The sequence below is a fragment of the Oncorhynchus keta genome, chromosome 33, assembly GCF_023373465.1.
Source record: "Oncorhynchus keta strain PuntledgeMale-10-30-2019 chromosome 33, Oket_V2, whole genome shotgun sequence".
Lineage (NCBI taxonomy): Eukaryota > Metazoa > Chordata > Actinopteri > Salmoniformes > Salmonidae > Oncorhynchus > Oncorhynchus keta.
This window is the reverse complement of record NC_068453.1, coordinates 12,399,505-12,414,731: the sequence shown is the minus strand read 5'-3', so window position 1 is coordinate 12,414,731 and position 15,227 is coordinate 12,399,505. Positions and strand designations below refer to the sequence as shown.

General features: G+C 42.0%; 1 pseudogene; it reads left to right on the top strand.

Annotated features, from left to right (window-relative positions):
- Positions 1-15,227, top strand: part of LOC118366236 (conserved oligomeric Golgi complex subunit 5-like) — a 45,590-nt pseudogene that overhangs the window by 15,227 nt on the left and 15,136 nt on the right.

Genomic DNA, 15,227 nt, shown 5'->3' with positions numbered 1-15,227 from the left:
CTCCCTCTCTCTAGTACTCTTTTCTCTCTTGGGTCCCTCACTCTGTCCCACTCTCTACCTCTCTTTCATTTCCTTGCTTTGCCAGTCTCTCTCTACCCCCATACCCTCTTTCTCTCTCCATCTCTCTGTTTGCTCTCTGATGTAGAGCTGTCAGCCTGTGTGTTTTGTGTTGTCTCTCAGTGTTTAACCTTGTAATTACGGGCGCTGCTGTGGGCCAAATTACCTCTGTTACTCAAGGTGCCTGTTGCTGTGGTAGGACACTGAAGAGAGAGGGGGATGGAGGGGGAAGAGGTGTGTGTGTGTGAAGAAAGGACAGAAGGTCCACTAACAAGCTGAAGGAGAACTGCACAGACGGATAAAGTGAGCGAGGAGGATGGAAGGAGGTAGTGTGAAGAAGCCCAGACGGAGAAGTGACGGGTGGGAAGAGATGGATGAATCGGCTGGTTGACACTGAGGGATAAGTCAGAGGAGAGGGTGATGAGATGGAGAACAAACATTGAATGCACATTTGCTCGTGTGTGAAAAATCACTCGTCGTCATTGTCATTATTCTCATTTAGCGACCTTTCAGTTAACGAGAGAGCACCATTAATCAATAGGCGCCCTGTCTGGTGAATTATGGTGCATAAATGACTGGCCAGATGAACCAATGTTTGGAGCGCTGCTGGAGAAGTGTGTGTGTGTGTGTGTGTGTGTGTATGTGTATGTGTATGTGTATGTGTGTGTGTGTGTGTGTGTGTGCGCAACCCCATATCCAACCTTGTCCCTTGACGGCCCTACAGGCTGCTGTTTGTTTGGGTTTCTCTACCTCTTCCCCATTTCATCAGTGTGAGAGAAAAGAGAGAGGGCAAGGGAGAGAGAGAGTTGGAAGAGAGGGTGGCCGTGCCTGTCACTGCTGATGTCTTTATCTCGCTCCAGCGGCACAGACGAGTCCACTGTGCGCTCGCTGTGGGTCTAGATCAGTGTGTGTGAGACGTGTAAATAGACAGAGAATCTGGTCTCTGGGCATGTTCCCGAAATGTAGAACTTTGTTTAAACCAGGAAAATAATTAACCATCAATGTATATTGTAAGTAAACACATTCATGAGATAAATAATCTTTCCGATGTCCTACATGTCATATTATTATGTGTGTGTCCTCCACAGCGAGCTGAACGTGGCGTCGGTAGACACAAGTCTGACTCTGGCGGTGGTCAAGAGCGCTGCCAAGACCGTCCAGCTCTTCTGCGTCAAGTCTGAGCAGCTGGTAGGTCACCACAACAACCAATTGTCCATCAGTCAAACCCTGTTCTGTGGCTAAGTGGCAGCCCTGTGTGTCAGTGGGCGTAAAGAGAGGAGATGAGAGGGGACGAGGAGAAGAGTACAGGAGAATAGAGGGGGGTAGAATAGTACAGACCGGTCAGAGAATGTCTCTCTCAGCCCATTGTCGTCAGTGTTCATTCAGAATTTCCCTGATGGTCATCATCAAGTGAGCTGCTCGGCTTCTCGGATGAGGAGGGTTACTGAGGAGGCTAGTGCCTGGGCTAGTGACCCATAGGGCTCTGGTCAAAAATAGTGCACTAATATATAGGGAATAGGGTGTCATTTGGGACACAACCACACAGTGTCTGAGTGGTTCCTCCTGCCTACTAATGTAGTCTTCAAAAGGTAGAGTTGACCTGAACATTAAGAAATAAAAAATGTGTTGAGACAATCTCTCCACCCTGGCTCTCACTCTTGATTATATAGAGGACTAGAAGTAAACCCTGCAACCCTAGGAGCCCTCCGTCATCCAGCTCTTCACATATGTGGGAGCTGTATCTACTGCGCTTTGTTTCGGGACAAACTGGATAACTCAGCATTCCAGTGCGGTAATTGTTTGCTTGCCGAGGATTTTAGGCTTGAGGTGGCTTCCTTGATCACGCAGGTCGCCAGCCTATGTCAGAAACTGGATCGAGTGGGGCTTCTCCATCTGTCGGAGGCCTGCGCCGGGAGCAACGGGCTCAAGTTATCCTGCCTCTCGGCCATCCATAAAGGGTTCTCCAAATCCTGTGACCCGTGGAATTGGGTTGATTTCCTTGTCCTTCTCGCCTACTGTGATTTTGGGCAGCTCTATGGTAAGAACTTTGAGTGTACCTGGTGCAAAAACAATGTCCTGTCCTGGAGCTCTAGTAAATTACATTACTAAGCTGCTCCCGAATGTACTAAGTCAGGACATGGAAATCGATTGTATCGTCGTCCATGTGGGTTTTAATGACATTATGAAGGGCAGCTCGGAAGGATTGAAACTGGATTTTAAAGAGCTGATTGACTCTCTGCTAGACAATCATATCTGGCCCTGTGCCCTCTCTGAATCATGGCATTGAACACTTTAGCAGGATTCTTTCTCTTCTGGCTACGTGATTATTGCAGCTGAATGGGGGTAACTTTTGTTGACCATTTCTATACCTTTTTGAAAACAAAACACATTTTATAAGGAGGATGGGATCCACCCAAGTCATTTGGGTTTCATGATCCTTTCACAGCATTATAAGGCTGGGTTGAGACAATGACTTATCAGTGACCCATGTCCAGCTCAGTTAATCCCTACCATTGTGACTGAGTTGTCATAATGCTTCAGCAAATGTACATTATACCAGCGTTGGAAGACACAATGTAAATAACCTCATTTATGTCCCTCTAACTGCCCTGAATGCCTCTGCTGATCCTACAGTTATTGTATGCAGTAATCATGGGCCTATGAACCAGATTTATACTATTAACACTGAGGTGGTGTGTCCTAGGAGGAAGTCCACTGTGAGCAGCTCACCCTGCACTAACATAAATAACATGAGCACATCTGCTGCTGCTAAGCTTCCCATTAAAGCAATGAAAACAATTAAGCATCCCAGAAGAAACGTGCTCAAAATTGCCCACGTTAACGTATGTAACTTGAGAAAAAGAAAAAAAGTTCCTGAAATCAAATAATTTGCTTGTAGCAGATGACATTCATATTTTGACTATCTCTGAAGCGCACTTAGATAATACCTTTGATACCGTGGTAGCAATACACGGTTATAACACCAACAGAAAATACAGAAATGCTAATGTTGGAGGTGGTGCTGTTTATATTCAGAAACACATTCCTGTAAAGCTTAGAGAGGATCTCATGTTAAATACTGTTGAAGTAATATGGCTACAGGTTCATCTGCCTCACCTAAAGCACATTCTGGTGGGAAGCTGCTATGGACCACCAAGTGCTAACAGTCGGTATCTGGGTAATATGTGTGAAATGCTTGATAAAGTATGTGATATCAACAGAGGTATATTTTCTGTGTGATTTCAAATATTGACTGGCTTTCATCAAGCTGCCCACTCAGGAAAAAGCTTCAAACTGTAACCAGTGCAGGCATCTACCAGGGTAGGTCAACCTACCAGGGTAGTTACAAACAGCACAGGAATTAAATCATCAAGTATTGATCACATCTTTACTAATGCTGCAGAAATTAGCTTGAAAGCAGTATCCAGATCCATAGGATGTAGTGATCACAATATAATAGCCATATCTAGGAAAACCAAAGTTCTTAAGGCTGGGACTGTATAAGAGGTCATACAATACGTTTTGTAGTGATTCCTATGTTATTGATGTACAGAATATTTGTTGGTCTCTGGTGTGTCTCTGGTGTGTAATGAGGAGCAAACAAACGCTGCACTTTGACACATTTATGAAATTGCTTATTTCAGTCACTAATAAGCATGCACCCATTAAGAAAATGACTGTAAAAACGATTTAATCCCTGTTGATTGTTGAGGATTTGAAAAATTGTGTGGTTGGGAGGGATGAGGCAAAAGGAATTTTATTTTAATTTATTTGATTTTAGTTCTCAACCAGTTCTCAACTAGTTCTCAACCAGATAGACCAGTTGAGAACAAGTTCTCATTTACAACTGCGACCTGGCCAAGATAAGGCAAAGTAGTGTGACACAAACAACACAGAGTTACACATGGGATAAACAAACGTACAGTCAATAACAATAGAAAAATCTATATACTGGGCAATAAATAGGCCATAGTGGTGAAATAATGACAATTTAGCATTAACACTGGAGTGATAGATGTGCAGAATATGATGTGCAAGTAGAGATACTGGGGTGCAAAGGAGAAAAAAAAAATATTACAATATGGGGATGAGGTAGTTGGGTGGGCTATTTACAGATAGGCTATATACAGGTGCAGTGATCTGTGAGCTGCTCTGACAGCTGGTGCTTAAAGTTAGAGAGGGAGATATGAGTCTCCAGCTTCAGTGATTTTTGCAATTAGTTCCAGTCATTGGCAGCAGAAAACTGGATGGAAAGGCGGCCAAATAAGGAATTGGCTTTGGGGATGACCAGTGAAATATACCTGCTGGAGTGTGTGCTTAGTTGGGTGTTGCTATGGCGACCAGTGACCAGAATGTCAACTAAGTCTGGCTGCACAACCGATTGGCAAACGTATTGCAAATTAAGAAATCATGTTACTAAACTGAATAAAAAGAAGGAACTACACTATGAAACAAAGATAAATTACATAAAGAATGATAGTAAAAAAACTTTGGAGCAACTTAAATTACATTTTCGGGAAACTCAGCTCCATTATTCATTGAATCAGATGGCTCATTCATCACAAAATATTGATTTTGCCAACTACTTTAATGATTTTTTTCATTGGCAAGATTAGCAAACTTAGGCATGACATGCCAGCAACAAACGCTGACGCAACACATCCAATTATATCTGACCAAATTATGAAAGACAAGTGTGGAAGAGGTGAAAAAAGTATTGTTGTCAATCAACAATGACAAGGCACCGGGGTCTGACAACTTGGATGGAAAATTACTGAGGATAATTGTGGACGATATTGCCACACCTATTTGCCATGTTTTTTTAAGCATACTAGAAAGTGTGTGCCCTTAGGCCTGGAGGGAAGCTGAAGTCATTCCGCTACCTAAGAATAATAAAGCCCCCTTTACTGGCTCAAATAGCTGACCAATCAGCCTATTACCAACCCTTAGTAAACCTTTGGACAAAATGGTGTTTGACCAGATACAATGCTATTTTACAGTAAACAAATTGACAACAGATATTCAGGACACTTATAGGGAAGGACATTCAACAAGCACAGCACTTACACAAATGACTGATGATTGACTGAGAGAAATTGATGATAAAAAGATTTGGGGGGTTGTTTTGTTAGACTTCAGTGCGGCTTTTGACATTGTCGATCATAGTCTGCTGCTGATTTTTCAATCTTTACTAACGACTTTGAGTAAAGCCTGTGTGTCTATGTATGCGGATGACTCAACACTAAGCACGTCAGCGACAACAACGACTGAAATGACTGCAACACTTAACAAAGAGATGCAGTTCCTTTCAGAGTGGGTGGCAAGGAATAATATATTTTTACTAAAAGCTTTGTATTTGGGACAAATCATTCACTAAACCCTCAAACCCCAGCAAAATCTTGTATTTATTACAATGTGGGAAATAAGCAAGTTGAGTTGACTAAACTGCTTGGAGTAACCCTGAATTGTAAACTGTCAAAACATAGTGATACAACAGTAGCAAGGATTGGGAGAAGTTTGTCCATAATAAAGCGCAGGTCTACATTCTTAACAGCACTATCAACAGGTCAGGTCCTACAGGCCCTAGTTTTGTCGCACCTGGACTAGTCTTCAGTCGTGTGGTCAGGTGCCACAAAAAGTGACATAATAAAATTGCAATTGGCTCAGAACAGGGCAGCACGGCTGGCCCTTGAATGTACACAGAAAGCTAACATTAATAATATTCATGTAAATTTCTCCTGGCTCAAAGTGGAGGAGCGATCATTACTTGTATTTGTGAGAGGTATTGACATGTTGAATGCATACCCCACAAGACATTCTTCACAGTCCCCAAGTCCAGAACAGACTATGGGAGGCGCACATTACTACATATAGCCATGTCTACATGGAACTCTATTCCACATCAGGTAACTGATGCAAGCAGTAGAATTAGATTTAAAAAACAGATAAAAATACACCTTGTGAGGTCTCCCAAGTGGTGCAGCAGTCTAAGGCACTGCATTGCAGGGCTTGAGGCGTCACTACAGACCCAGTTTCAATCCCAGGCTGTGTCACAACCGGCCATGACTGGTAGTCCCATAGGGCGGCGCACAATTGGACCAGCGTCGTCTGGGTTAGGGGAGGCTTTGGCCCAGCGTCGTCTGGGTTAGGGGAGGGTTTGGCCCAGCGTTGTCTGGGTTAGGGGAGGCTTTGGCCCAGCGTCGTCCGGGTTAGGGGAGGCTTTGGCCCAGCGTCGTCTGGGTTAGGGGAGGCTTTGGCCCAGCGTCGTCTGGGTTAGGGGAGGGTTTGGCCCAGCGTTGTCTGGGTTAGGGGAGGCTTTGGCCCAGCGTCGTCCGGGTTAGGGGAGGCTTTGGCCCAGCGTCGTCCGGGTTAGGGGAGGGTTTGGCCCAGCGTCGTCTGGTGTTAGGGGAGGGTTTGGCCCAGCGTCGTCTGGGTTAGGGGAGGGTTTGGCCCAGCGTCGTCTGGGTTAGAGGAGGGTTTGGCCCAGCGTCGTCTGGGTTAGGGGAGGGTTTGGCCCAGCGTCGTCCGGGTTAGGGGAGGGTTTGGCCCAGCGTCGTCTGGGTTAGGGGAGGGTTTGGCCAGGGGGCTTTACTTGGCTCATCGCGCTCAAGCAATGTATTTGGCTAAGGTGTATGTAAACTTCTGACTTCAACTGTGTATATATATATATATCTATCAATTCAGAAGTTTACATACACCTTAGCCAAATACATTTAAACACAGTTTTTCACAATTCCTGACATTTAATCCTCGTAAAAATTCCCTGTCAGAGGTCAGTTAGGATCACCACTTTATTTTAAGAATGTGAAATGTCAGAATAATAGTAGAGAGAATGATTTATTTCAGCTTTTATTTTTTTTCATCACATTCCCAGTGGGTTCAAAGTTTATATACACCCAATTATTATTTGGTAGCATTGCCTTTAAATTGTTTAACTTGGGTCAAACGTTTTGGGTAGCCTTCCACAAGCTTCCCACAATAAATTGGATGAATTTTGGCCCATTCCTCCTGACAGAGCTGGTGTAACTGAGTCAGGTTTGTAGGCCTCCTTGCTCACACACGCCTTTTCAGTTCTGCCCACAAATTGTCAATAGAATTGGGTTCAGGGCTTTGTGATGGCCACTCCAATACCTTTGACTTTGTTGTCCTTAAGCCATTTTGCCACAACTTTGGAAGTATCCTTGGGTATCCAAGTATCCTTAACATTGTCCATTTGAAGACCCATTTGTGACCAAGCTTTAACTTCCTGACTGATGTCTTGAGATGTTGCTTCAATATATCCATATAATTTTCCATCCTCATGATTCCATCTGTTTGTGAAGTGCACCAGTCCCTCCTGCAGCAAAGCACCCCCACAACATGATGCTGCCTGTTCTTCGGATTGCAAGCCTCCCCTTTTTCCTCCAAACATAACAATGGTCATTATGGACAAACAGTTATATTTTTGTATCATCGGACCAGAGGACATTTCTCCAAAAAGTACGCTCTTTGTCCCCATGTACAGTTGCAAACTGTCGTCTGTTTTTTTTATGGCGGTTTTGGAGCAGTGGCTTCTTCCTTGCTAAGCGGCCTTTCGGGTTATGTCGATATAGGACTCGTTTTACTGTGGATATAGATACTTTTGTACCGGTTTCTTCCAGCATCTTCACAAGGTTCTTTGCTGTTGTTCTGGGATTGATTTGCACTTTTCTCCTTCCTGAGCGGTATGACGGCTGCGTGGTCCCATGGTGTTTATACATGCGTACTATTGTTTGTACAAATTAACGTGGGAGCTTCAAGCGTTTGGAAATTGCTCCCAAAGAAGAACCAGACTTGTGGAGGTCTAAAATTGTTTTTCTGAGGTCTGATTTCTTTTGATTTTCCCATAATGTCAAGCAAAGAGGCGCTGAGTTTAAAGGTAGGCCTTGAACTACATCCACAGGTACACCTCCAATTGACTATGTCAGTTAGCCTAGCAGAAGCTTCTAAAGCCATGACATAATTTTCTGGAATTTTCCAAGCTGTTTAAAGGAACAGTCATCTTGGTGTATGCGAACTTCTGACCCACTGGAATTGTGCTACAGTGAATTATAATTGAAATAATCTGTCTGTAAACCACTGTTGGAAAAATGACTTGTGTCATGCACAAAGTAGATGTCCTAACCAACTTGCTAAAACTATAGTTTGTTAACAAGAAATGTGGTTGAAAAAAGTGGTTGAAAAACGAGTTTTAATGACTCCAACGTAACTGTATGTAAAATTCTGAATTCAACTGTATATATTGTACCAATTAAAAGCTTGGACACACCTACTCATTCAAGGGTTTTTCTTTATTTGTACTATTTTCTACATTGTAGAATAATAGTGAAGACATCAAAACTATATAATAACACACATATCAAATAATGTAGTAACCAAAAAGGTGTTAAACAAATCAAAATATATTTGAGTTTTGAGATTCTTCAGTAGTCAGCCTGGAATTCATTTCAATTAACAGGTTTGCCTTGTTAAAAGTGAATTTGTGGAATTTCTTTCCTTAAAGTGTTTGAGCCAATCAGTTGTGTTGTGACAAGGTAGGGGTGGTATACAGAAGATGGCCCTATTTGGTAAAAGACCAAGTCCATATTATGGCAAGAACAGCTCAAATAAGTAAAGAGAAACAACAGTCCATCATTTCTTTAAGACATGAAGGTCAGTCAATACGGAAAATTTCAAGAACTTTAAAAGTTTATTCAGTCGCAAAAACCATCAAGCGCTATGATGAAATTGGGTCTCATGAGGACCGCCACAGGAAAGGAAGACCCAGAGTTACCTCTGCTGCAGAGGATAAGTTCATTAGAGTTACCAGCCTCAGAAATTGCAGCCCAAATAAATGCTTCACAGAGTTCAAGTAACAGACACATTTCAACATCAACTGTTCAGAGGAGACTGTTGAGTCAGGTCTTCATGGTCGAATTGCTGCAAAGAAACCACTACTAAAGGACACGAATAATAATAAGTGACTTGCTTGGGCCAAGAAACACGAGCAATGGACATTAGACTGGTGTAAATCTGTCCTTTGGTCTAAAGTCCAACTTTGAGATTTTTTGTTCCAATCGCTGTGTTTTTGTGAGAAGTGGTGTGGGTCAACAGATGATCTCTGCATGTGTGTTTCCCATCGTAAAGCATGGAGGTGTTATGGTGTGGGGGTGCTTTGCTGATGACACTGTCAGTGATTTATTTTTAATTCAATGCACACTTAACCAGCATGGCTACCACAGCATTCTGCAGCTATACGCCATCCCATCTGGTTTGTGCTTAGTGGGACTATCATTTCTTTTTCAACTGGACAATGACCCAACGAACCTCCAGGCTATGTAAGGGCTATCTGACCAAGAAGGAGAGTGATGGAGTGCTACATCAGATGACCTGGCCTCCACAATCCCCTGACCTCAACTAACTTGAGATGGTTTGGGATGAGTCGGACCCCAGAGTGAAAGAAAGGCAGCCAACAAGTGCTCAGCACATGTGGGAACACCTTCAAGGCTGTTGGAAAAGCATTCCAGGTGAAGCTGTCATCAAGCCAAATGGGGCCTATTTGAAGAATCTCAAATAGGCCCCATTTGTTTAACACTTTTTTGGTTACTAAATGATTTGATATGTGTGTTATTTCATAGTTTTGATGTCTTCACTATTATTCTACAATGTAGAAAATAGTAAAAATAAAGAAAACCCTTGAATGAGTAGGTGTTCTAAAACTTTTGATCGGTAGTATACATATTACCTCAGTTATCTCAACTAACCGGTGCCCCTGCACATTGACTCTGTACCGGTACCCCCTCTATATAGCCTTGGTTGTTATTTTACTGCTGCTGTTTAATTATTTGTTACTTTTATTTTTTATTTTTTACTTAACACTTTTTAATTTTTTTTATTCTTAACTTCATAAAGCATTGTTGGTTAAGTTCTTGTCAGTAAGCATTTCACTGTAAGGTCTACCCACACCTGTTGTATTCGGTGCATGTGACAAATACGATTTGATTTGACAAACACAGACATACTCAGGTGTGAACAGGAAGCGTCTTCAGGGCTGGTACCCCTACACCTTTCTGTGTGTGTGTGGTGTGTGTGTGGGCACGTGCATGTCATGAATGCCAGTGTGTGCGTGTCTGCCATCCACACAACTACACTCTGAGGCAATAGTTAACTGTTGCTGTGCCCTTTTTAGACCGTTGCTATGGCACCACTTTGCACATGTTGTCTGAATTTTTTTCTCTCTCTCTGTCTTCCTGAGATGGCCCCAATTCCTCTCTCTGTCTTCCTGAGATGACCCCAATTCCTCTCTCTGTCTTCCTGAGATGGCCCCAATTCCTCTCTCTGTCTTCCTGAGATGGCCCCAATTCCTCTCTCTGTTTTACACGTCCGCATTATGTTTTACACGTCTGCATTATGTTTTACATGTCCATCTTGTTTTACACGTCTGCATTATGTTTTACACGTCTACCTTCTTTTACCTGTTTGCATTATGTTTTACATGTCTGCCTTGTTTTACACGTCTGCATTATGTTTTACACGTCTACCTTGTTTTACCTGTTTGCATTATGTTTTACATGTCTGCCTTGTTTTACACGTCTGCATTATGTTTTACATGTCTGCCTTGTTTTACACGTCTGCATTATGTTTTACATGTCTGCCTTGTTTTACACGTCTGCATTATGTTTTACACGTCTGCATTATGTTTTACACGTCCGCATTATGTTTTACACGTCTGCATTATGTTTTACATGTCTGCCTTGTTTTACACGTCTGCATTATGTTTTACACGTCTGCATTATGTTTTACACGTCCGCATTATGTTTTACACGTCCGCATTATGTTTTACACGTCCGCATTATGTTTTACACGTCTGCATTATGTTTTACACGTCCGCATTATGTTTTACACGTCTGCATTATGTTTTACACGTCTGCATTATGTTTTACACGTCCGCATTATGTTTTACACGTCCGCATTATGTTTTACACGTCTGCATTATGTTTTACATGTCTGCCTTGTTTTACACGTCTGCATTATGTTTTACACGTCTGCATTATGTTTTACACGTCTGCATTATGTTTTACACGTCCGCATTATGTTTTACACGTCTGCCTTGTTTTACACGTCCACATTATGTTTTACATGTCTGCATTATGTTTTACACGTCCGCATTATGTTTTACACGTCTGCATTATGTTTTACACGTCCGCATTATGTTTTACACGTCCGCATTATGTTTTACACGTCTGCCTTGTTTTACACGTCCGCATTATGTTTTACACGTCCGCATTATGTTTTACACGTCTGCATTATGTTTTACACGTCCGCATTATGTTTTACACGTCTGCATTATGTTTTACACGTCTGCATTATGTTTTACACGTCTGCATTATGTTTTACACGTCCGCATTATGTTTTACACGTCTGCATTATGTTTTACACGTCCGCATTATGTTTTACACGTCTGCATTATGTTTTACATTTACATTACATTTAAGTCATTTAGCAGACGCTCTTATCCAGAGCGACTTACAAATTGGTGCATTCACCTTATGACATCCAGTGGAACAGCCACTTTACAATAGTGCATCTAAATCTTTTAAGGGGGGGGGGGTTACTTTATCCTATCCTAGGTATTCCTTAAAGAGGTGGGGTTTCAGGTGTCTCCGGAAGGTGGTGATTGACTCCGCTGTCCTGGCGTCGTGAGGGAGTGTGTTCCACCATTGGGGAGCCAGAGCAGCGAACAGTTTTGACTGGGCTGAGCGGGAACTGTACTTCCTCAGTGGTAGGGAGGCGAGCAGGCCAGAGGTGGATGAACGCAGTGCCCTTGTTTGGGTGTAGGGACTGATCAGAGCCTGGAGGTACTGAGGTGCCGTTCCCCTCACAGCTCCGTAGGCAAGCACCATGGTCTTGTAGCGGATGCGAGCTTCAACTGGAAGCCAGTGGAGAGAGCGGAGGAGCGGGGTGACGTGAGAGAACTTGGGAAGGTTGAACACCAGACGGGCTGCGGCGTTCTGGATGAGTTGTAGGGGTTTAATGGCACAGGCAGGGAGCCCAGCCAACAGCGAGTTGCAGTAATCCAGACGGGAGATGACAAGTGCCTGGATTAGGACCTGCGCCGCTTCCTGTGTGAGGCAGGGTCGTACTCTGCGGATGTTGTAGAGCATGAACCTACAGGAACGGGCTACCGCCTTGATGTTAGTTGAGAACGACAGGGTGTTGTCCAGGATCACGCCAGTTTTCACACAGTTTTTCAGTTTTACACGTCCGCATTATGTTTTACACGTCTGCATTATGTTTTACACGTCCGCATTATGTTTTACACGTCCGCATTATGTTTTACACGTCCGCATTATGTTTTACACGTCTGCATTATGTTTTACACGTCTGCATTATGTTTTACACGTCCGCATTATGTTTTACACGTCCGCATTATGTTTTACACGTCCGCATTATGTTTTACACGTCTGCATTATGTTTTACACGTCCGCATTATGTTTTACAAGTCCGCATTATGTTTTACACGTCCGCATTATGTTTTACCTGTCTGCATTATGTTTTACACGTCCGCATTATGTTTTACACGTCCGCATTATGTTTTACACGTCCGCATTATGTTTTACACGTCTGCCTTGTTTTACACGTCCGCATTATGTTTTACCTGTTTGCATTACGTTTTACACGTCCGCATTATGTTTTACCTGTTTGCATTATGTTTTACACGTCCGCATTATGTTTTACCTGTTTGCATTACGTTTTACACGTCCGCATTATGTTTTACCTGTTTGCATTACGTTTTACACGTCCGCATTATGTTTTACCTGTTTGCATTATGTTTTACACGTCCGCATTATGTTTTACCTGTTTGCATTACGTTTTACACGTCCGCATTATGTTTTACCTGTTTGCATTACGTTTTACACGTCCGCATTATGTTTTACCTGTTTGCATTATGTTTTACACGTCCGCATTATGTTTTACCTGTTTGCATTACGTTTTACACGTCCGCATTATGTTTTACCTGTTTGCATTATGTTTTACACGTCCGCATTATGTTTTACATGTCTGCATTATGTTTTACACGTCCGCATTATGTTTTACACGTCCGCATTATGTTTTACACGTCTGCATTATGTTTTACACGTCCGCATTATGTTTTACACGTCTGCATTATGTTTTACACGTCTGCATTATGTTTTACACGTCCGCATTATGTTTTACACGTCCGCATTATGTTTTACACGTCCGCATTATGTTTTACCTGTTTGCATTATGTTTTACACGTCTGCATTATGTTTTACAAGTCTGCATTATGTTTTACACGTCCGCATTATGTTTTACACGTCCGCATTATGTTTTACACGTCCGCATTATGTTTTACCTGTTTGCATTATGTTTTACACGTCTGCATTATGTTTTACACGTCTGCATTATGTTTTACACGTCCGCATTATGTTTTACACGTCCGCATTATGTTTTACACGTCCGCATTATGTTTTACACGTCTGCATTATGTTTTACACGTCTGCATTATGTTTTACACGTCCGCATTATGTTTTACACGTCTGCATTATGTTTTACACGTCCGCATTATGTTTTACACGTCCGCATTATGTTTTACACGTCCGCATTATGTTTTACACGTCCGCATTATGTTTTACACGTCCGCATTATGTTTTACACGTCTGCATTATGTTTTACACGTCTGCATTATGTTTTACACGTCCGCATTATGTTTTACACGTCCGCATTATGTTTTACAAGTCCGCATTATGTTTTACACGTCCGCATTATGTTTTACACGTCCGCATTATGTTTTACCTGTTTGCATTACGTTTTACACGTCCGCATTATGTTTTACCTGTTTGCATTATGTTTTACACGTCCGCATTATGTTTTACCTGTTTGCATTACGTTTTACACGTCCGCATTATGTTTTACCTGTTTGCATTACGTTTTACACGTCCGCATTATGTTTTACCTGTTTGCATTATGTTTTACACGTCCGCATTATGTTTTACCTGTTTGCATTACGTTTTACACGTCCGCATTATGTTTTACCTGTTTGCATTACGTTTTACACGTCCGCATTATGTTTTACCTGTTTGCATTATGTTTTACACGTCCGCATTATGTTTTACCTGTTTGCATTACGTTTTACACGTCCGCATTATGTTTTACCTGTTTGCATTATGTTTTACACGTCCGCATTATGTTTTACACGTCTGCATTATGTTTTACACGTCCGCATTATGTTTTACACGTCCGCATTATGTTTTACACGTCTGCATTATGTTTTACACGTCCGCATTAGGTTTTACACGTCTGCATTATGTTTTACACGTCTGCATTATGTTTTACACGTCCGCATTATGTTTTACACGTCCGCATTATGTTTTACACGTCCGCATTATGTTTTACCTGTTTGCATTATGTTTTACACGTCTGCATTATGTTTTACAAGTCTGCATTATGTTTTACACGTCCGCATTATGTTTTACACGTCCGCATTATGTTTTACACGTCCGCATTATGTTTTACCTGTTTGCATTATGTTTTACACGTCTGCATTATGTTTTACACGTCTGCATTATGTTTTACACGTCCGCATTATGTTTTACACGTCCGCATTATGTTTTACACGTCCGCATTATGTTTTACACGTCTGCATTATGTTTTACACGTCTGCATGATGTTTTACACGTCCGCATTATGTTTTACACGTCTGCATTATGTTTTACACGTCCGCATTATGTTTTACACGTCCGCATTATGTTTTACACGTCCGCATTATGTTTTACACGTCCGCATTATGTTTTACACGTCCGCATTATGTTTTACACGTCTGCATTATGTTTTACACGTCCGCATTATGTTTTACACGTCCGCATTATGTTTTACACGTCCGCATTATGTTTTACAAGTCCGCATTATGTTTTACACGTCCGCATTATGTTTTACACGTCCGCATTATGTTTTACACGTCTGCATTATGTTTTACCTGTTTGCATTATGTTTTACACGTCCGCATTATGTTTTACCTGTTTGCATTATGTTTTACACGTCCGCATTATGTTTTACACGTCCGCATTATGTTTTACCTGTTTGCATTATGTTTTACACGTCTGCATTATGTTTTACACGTCTGCATTATGTTTTACACGTCCGCATTATGT